Source organism: Panthera tigris, chromosome X (genome assembly GCF_018350195.1).
Source record: "Panthera tigris isolate Pti1 chromosome X, P.tigris_Pti1_mat1.1, whole genome shotgun sequence".
In the NCBI taxonomy this organism is placed as follows: Eukaryota; Metazoa; Chordata; class Mammalia; order Carnivora; family Felidae; genus Panthera; species Panthera tigris.
This window is the reverse complement of record NC_056677.1, coordinates 125,723,160-125,728,887: the sequence shown is the minus strand read 5'-3', so window position 1 is coordinate 125,728,887 and position 5,728 is coordinate 125,723,160.

Here is a 5,728-nt window from a genome sequence, read left to right as displayed (position 1 = left end):
ATTTATTTATTCTTTCAGTAATCTCTACACCCAATATGGTACTGGAATTCACAACCCCGAGATCAAGACTCACATGCTCTTCCGACGGAGAGTACCTTGCACATGGTACCTCATTGTGATTTTGATTTGCGTTTCCCTGATGATTGGTGATGTTGAGCACATTTTCATGAACCTGTTGGTCATTTGTATGTCTTCTTTTTTCTTTAAAATTTTTTTAAAAGTTTATTTATTTTGAGAGAGAGAGAGAGAGAGAGAGAGAGAGAGAGAATGAACAGGGGAGGGGCAGAGAGAGAAGGAGAGAGAGAGAGAATCCCAACCAGACTCTGCACTGCAGAGCCTGACATGGGGATCAGACTCACGAACTAGATCACAACCTGAGCCGAAACCAAGAGTTGGCTGAGCCACCCAGGCACCCCTTCTTGTATGTCTTCTTTACAAATGTGTATTCAGGTCTTCTGCCGGTTTTTAAATTGAGCTATTTGGGGTTTTTGCTATTGAGTTGTAGGAGTTTTTTTTTTTTTTAAACACACATTTTGGATATTAGCCATTTATCTTATTTATGATTTGCAAATATTCTCTTCCATTTTGCAGGCTGCTTTTTCAGTTGTGTTGATTGTTTCCTTTGCTGTGCTGTAGCCACGTGGGGCTTGAACTCACAACCCTGAGACCAAGAGTTGCATTCTCTACCAACGGAGCCAGCCAGGCACCCCATGTAGTGGCTATTTAACTTGATTTAGTTGATTGGTCATTCTGACTGGCCTGGGAGATGGCTAGAAGTATGGATCAACATTGATTCATAGGAAACTGCTAATGATTTGGCTGAAAGGTCGTGACCTGGCAAGAACAGGGTTGGAAGTTGGGGGACAGGTTTGGGGAAGAGGAATGTGGATGGGCCTCTCAGAAGGGCATTCACTGTAGGGGAGACTCTCAATAGCCAGATGGACGCCACTCCAGTGTTGTCTCAACGGGCCCTTGAACTAAGTGGCTATGGTGACAGGAGGGCTTATGTATGACTTCAACATTATAGACTGTCCCTTGCCAAGGCCAACCTGGCCCTCGCTGCAGCTGCGGGCCTAATCCACTCACAGCAGAGACTCACTGCCCCATGAATTGCAGCCAATTTATGGCTCCGGAGTGGAGACAGCACTCTGAAAAGTGTTCAGGGGCACCTGGGTGGCTCGGTCGGCTGAGCGTCCGACTTCGGCTCAGGTCATGATCACAGTCCGTGAGTTCGAGCCCCATGTTGGGCTCTGTGCTGACGGCTCAGAACCTGGAGCTTGTTTCCGATTCTGTGTCTCCCTCTCTCTCTGCCCCTTCCCTGCTCAGGCTCTGTCTCTTTCTGTCTCTCAAAAATGAATACATGTTAAAGAAAAAATTTGAAAGGTGTTCAGACCCTTCAGGAATGAAAGTTTGAGAAACTCCACCAGCTATAGATCCTCAAGCGGCCAAAGTGCCAGCTGCTGGTAAGAGAAATATGGAAAAGACAGAAGAAGAAGGAAGGTATAAAAATCAATTTGGGACAAACATCTACTCATCTTGCAGCTGTCTAAGTTTATTTATTCTGTGTGTGCTAATTCCTCCACATAAATCATTTCTCATCAAACTGGTCTTACAGCCCCTTTGGCCTTTGGAGATCATTTTGTACATACCTCCCTTTCACAGAATATATATATATATGTGTGTGTGAATTTTGTCTTTGTTCAAAAATTATGTTGTTTATTTTGGTAGGCAGGTAAATCACTTGCCAATCAACTTGATCCTTTTAGGTTAGTTTTTTTTTTTTAATGTTTATTGTATTTTTGAGAGAGAGAGAGAGAGAGAGAGAGAGAGAGAGAGAGAGAACGTGAGTGGGGGAGGAGCAGAGAGAGAGGGAGACACAGAATCCGAAGCGGGCTCCAGGCTCCGAGCTGTGAGCCCAGAGCCTGACGTGGGGATTGAACTCATGAGCCATGAGATCATGACGTGAGCCGAAGTCAGATGCTTAACCGACTGAGCCACCCAGGTGCCCCTTAAGTTAGTTTTAGTCTTTGTTAGAAAAGTTTTATTGTGGGAGGTGGGATGGGCTAAATGGGTAAGGGGCATTAAGGAATCTACTTCTGAAATCATTGCTTCACTATATACTAATTTGTATGTAAATTTTAAAAAATAAAAGAGAAAGTTAAAAAAAAAGAAAAGTTTTGAATATCTTTTTATCTGGGACTACTGTAGCATTACTATTAAGGTCTGACTCTCTGGGGTCTCTGATAAAATACCCTGAATTTTTATTGAGAATTCTACTGTCTGGCTAGTTAGAAGATGAATATCTTCTACCCCTGTGTGAGCTCAGGAATTGTGTAGTTAACCATTTTGTTTGGTTTTTGCTTGATATCATGGAACTTCACTTCATGCATATACAACTTGGTTGTTAGCAACATGCCCAAGTAGACGTCTACCTAGATTTTTGAGGTACTTCCTCTGTGTAACTCATTCCAGGTCCCTGGCCTGAAAATTCTTCTTGCCTCGACTTTCTCACAGTTAAATCTCTATCTCCTCAACGCAACAAGACTACCTTGATCTGGTTCAGTCCCTCTTCCCAGAACTTCGTTCTTAGAAGAGTCTGCTGAAGTGAAGCCAGGGAAATTATAGGGCTTACCTCATTTGTGCCCCCTTTGTGAGAGTCCCTTGGCTCCTATTTTCCAATGCTTGATCACAGTTTCATGTGTTTTTGTTATTTTCCTCTTTTTCTTGTGAAAAACAATGTAATTCTTTTTGAAATTTCAAGTTAAGAAAATTATATATGGTGCCAATAGAAAAAGATACTGAAAATTTGGATATTTGGTTCATGATTAAAATTTTTATTTGGCTTTATTTTTTTTAAATGTTTCTTTATTTTTGAGAGAGACTGAGTGTGAGCAGGGGAGGGGCAGAGAGAGAGGGAGACACGGAATCCGAAGCAGGCTCCAGGCTCCGAGCTGTCAGCACAGAGCCCGATGTGGGGCTCGAACCCATGAACTGTGAGATCATGACCTGAGCTGAAGTCGGGTGCTTAACCGAATGAGCCACCCAGGCGCCCCTTTATTTGGCTTTATGAATTTAGTAGTACAACATTTTATTTTATTTTTTTTTAAATTTTTTTTTCAACGTTTTTTATTTATTTTTGGGACAGAGAGAGACAGAGCATGAACGGGGGAGGGGCACAGAGAGAGGGAGACACAGAATCGGAAACAGGCTCCAGGCTCCGAGCCATCAGCCCAGAGCCTGACGCGGGGCTCGAACTCACGGTCCGCGAGATCGTGACCTGGCTGAAGTCGGACGCTTAACCGTCTGCGCCACCCAGGCGCCCCTAGTAGTACAACATTTTAATAAAATAAAACAATCAGTGAAATGGTAGAAATTACGGACACAAATGAATTACAAAGTTTATGCAATATTACTTTTAAAATCCTTTTAACTTTTAAATCTAGTGTTAGAACTGAGTCCCTAAATCATTGATCCTCAAGTTTTATAGTGTACAGGAATCAGCTGGAATCTTTGCCAAGCAGCAGATTCCTGAGTCCCAACTCTAGTATTTTAATTGACTCAATTTTGAGTGGGGCCGAGATATCACCATTTTTCAGTAATACTCCTATTGATTCTGATGTAGGAGGTCCAAGAGAAAATGCAAATGAAATGTCCTTGTGCTGTTGATATTTTCCTTAGGAGTAACTGTTTAATGACAAAGGACCATATTGGTTCTGCTGGATGAAAACATAATTTAAGTGTTACAATGTCTGGAGGCTATGCGGGTCTTACGCGCAATCATTCCAAATAAGAGAACGCAGAAACTAAAAATTTTCTTTTCTGATTTGAACTTTTTGCCTCTCAACTCAGGAGAGAAAAGACGAAAAGATGATATTTAAATTGGGCATGGGTTAAAACATCTTCCAAGCCACCTTTGCGAGAATATTTAAGCGCCTTATGATCACAATGAAGACGTATCGTATTTGAAATGTTTGACAGAGCTCAGGTGGAAGCTGAAACCGCCTAACGTCTAGAAGAATGGGGAAAAAAGAAAATGCCATTTGTGACAAGATTTCATAGCACCCGAGCTCTGGTTTTAATCTGCTCCAAAAGGCAGTTGGCATCAGGTGCTATGCCATGTGCTAGTATTACTTGACTCTGAAGTGAGTCTCTGAAGCTCATGTCCAGGGAGGTCTGGGAGACTGAGGACATTCTCCTTATACTGAGTTTTCCTCTACACTGTGTCCAAATTAGGGCTTTTGCAGGGTTTGGGAGGAGAGGTCACTGTGTCCCAGAAAACCCTAAAGAATAAAAGCTCCTGTACGATGTTCCCTTGGCCCCTCCAAAGGTTCAGATTAAAATCATAACAGGCTTGGGAGATTCATTCTCTGAACTTCAACCGGAATCCACAGGCTGGGTTCTGATTTGCTGGAGGCTCTCCATCTATCCTGGAAATTGCTTTTAGCAAAATTTGCAAAGTCCACGAGTGCTGGCTCTTGGCAAAATAGAAAAGAAAATGTAAAAATGGGCTTTGTGCTCCTGGATCTGTGCTTTGAGAAATCTAAATATATTTTAACAAACACCGATGTAGGAAGTGCTAAACCCATATCCCTACCAGTCTCTTTTCCTACTTGAAGTCTTTCCTTTATTGAAAAGTTACTGGATAGCCAGACATAAAGCACTCCGCATACTTCCTTCATTAAGTTTCTTATGAGGCAATCTTATGAGGTAGGTGCTATTTTTATGCCCATTTTTGTAGGAAAGCTAATTGAAGATAAACACTATATATTAAATAACTTGCTTACGAGTAAAAGCTAAACGGGGTAGAACAATGGGGGAAGAGTCAACATTTAAATCCAGGCTATCTGACTCTGAGGTTCATGATTTTAGTGATTACACTGTATTGTAATAACTCAGCCTCTCAACCTATCCTTCCTGGCTATATCCATAAAACACCTATGCCTATAAGGTCCACTGTTTCCCGACCATCTTCCCTGACTTGGGATAATATATCATCAACGTCCTTGAGTTCTGAAGCTCAGACTTTCTTGTAGGCTTAGAAGTCAGTATTCCAATCACATCTGACAGGTCCCTTGTTGGACTGCCTTTGGAGATCCAAGTCTCTTTTTCAGCAGCCAGACTGGGAATCCAGTACTGTAGACATAAAATGCTCATACTTTCTCATGACACATGAATTCCAATGACTCTTCCTCTTCCAGTGCTGACCTGCTCTGGAGTAGTGCCTGGGTGTTTCCTTCTGTCTTCTTTCCCGTTTCACAAAGTTCTGCTTGGCTTTTGTATTTCTACTTTCTAGGACTAGACTCTGTTCTCAGGTTGTCATCTTTTGAGCCAGACATCTTCCACATACAGACACAGTGTTCAGTGGTGACGCCACCTGGACTCCTTATTGGTACGGTTAGATTGGATTCCCTATTACCACCTGAGTGGATACACTTGAACAAACATTTAGGGAACATTTTCCGAGTGCAGGCTCTGTGTTAGGGCCCCAAACACACGACAAGGTATGTTCTCTGTCACTGTCATGTTCACAGTCCAATGACTGCCCTATATTAAGGAGCCATTTCCTTTCATTTCCTTTCATCAGTTAGCCTTATTCACAGAGTTTTTCCTATGCAACTGCCTTCCTCCAGTTTCACCTTAGTAGGAATATCTCTGCTTGATCTGTTACAGTTCAGTCTTCGAACCCAGATTCGTTAGAGGCCCACCGTGGCACGTGCTTGATAATCTG